Genomic DNA, 1,292 nt, shown 5'->3' on the forward strand with positions numbered 1-1,292 from the left:
ATGATTTTTTTTTAAAATCCTTTTATTTGTCATGTCTTTATTTATTTGAGTCCTCTTTTTTTCTTGGTTAACCTATCCAGATTTCCAAGATTTAGCTAAGACAAAATGCACTGCTATAAACATATAAACATATATCTCTGTGGTTCTACTGATCCTTGATCTGTTTCTCTCCCAGTGCCATGCTTATTTTATTACAGTAACTTTGTTGTATATTTCTTTCTTTTCTTTTCTTTTCTTTTCTTTTCTTTTCTTTTCTTTTCTTTTCTTTTCTTTTCTTTCCTTTCCTTTTCTTTTCTTTTCTTTATTTTTTTGGTGGTACCAGGGACTGAACTCAGGACCCTGCACTTGCCAGGCAAGCACTATTCTACTGAGCTATATCCCCAGCCGCCTTTGTTGTATAATTTCAAGTCAGGCATTGTGATGCCTTCTGCCTTTCTTTTGTTGCCCAGGATTGCTTTTGCTATTCTGTGTCTCTCTGGCTCCAGATGAGTTTTGGGAATGTTTTCTCTAAATTTGGGAGGTATAGCAATTGTATTTTGATCAGCATTTCACTATATCTGTAGAACAGTTTTGAAATATGGTCAATTTCACAATGTTGGTTCTATCCATGAAAAAGAAATAACTTTCCAGTTTCTGAAATCCTCTTTGATCTCTTTTTTCAGAGTACTGTCATTTTCACTTATATAGATCTTTTATTTCCTTTGTTAGATTGGCTGCTAAAAAATTTTTTTTTGATGCTATAATGAAGGATCTCTTTTTCCTAACTTCTCTCTAAGTGAGTTTGTTGTATAGGAACGCTATGAATTTTTAAGTGTTGACTTTGTATCCAGCCATGCTACTGAATTTATTTATTAAATCTAGAAGTCTTTTGGTGGATTTTTGGGGGTCTGTTTTGTAGAGTATTATGTCATCTGAGAATAAAGATAATTTAATTTCTCACTTTCCTATCCTTATTCCTCTCATTTCTCTCTCTTTCTTTAATTATTTTGGCTAACATTTCCAGAACCATATCAAATAGGAGTGATAAAGTGGTTTATTTGATTATTTTTGCCATATAGTATGATATTGGCTGTTGGTTTATCATAGATAGATTTTATCAGGTTGAGTTACTGACCATCTGATTTTCTGTAGGGCATTTATCATGAATGGATGAGTGTTAGATTTTATCAAAAGATTTTTATGCATCTACTGAGATGATCATGTGAATTTGTCTTTGATTCTGTTGATATGGTGTATTACATTTATGGATCTGCATATATTGAACCATCTCTGTATTCCTGGGATGACTTCCA

The sequence above is a fragment of the Octodon degus genome, unplaced genomic scaffold (assembly GCF_000260255.1).
Source record: "Octodon degus isolate 3935 unplaced genomic scaffold, OctDeg1.0 scaffold00219, whole genome shotgun sequence".
In the NCBI taxonomy this organism is placed as follows: Eukaryota; Metazoa; Chordata; class Mammalia; order Rodentia; family Octodontidae; genus Octodon; species Octodon degus.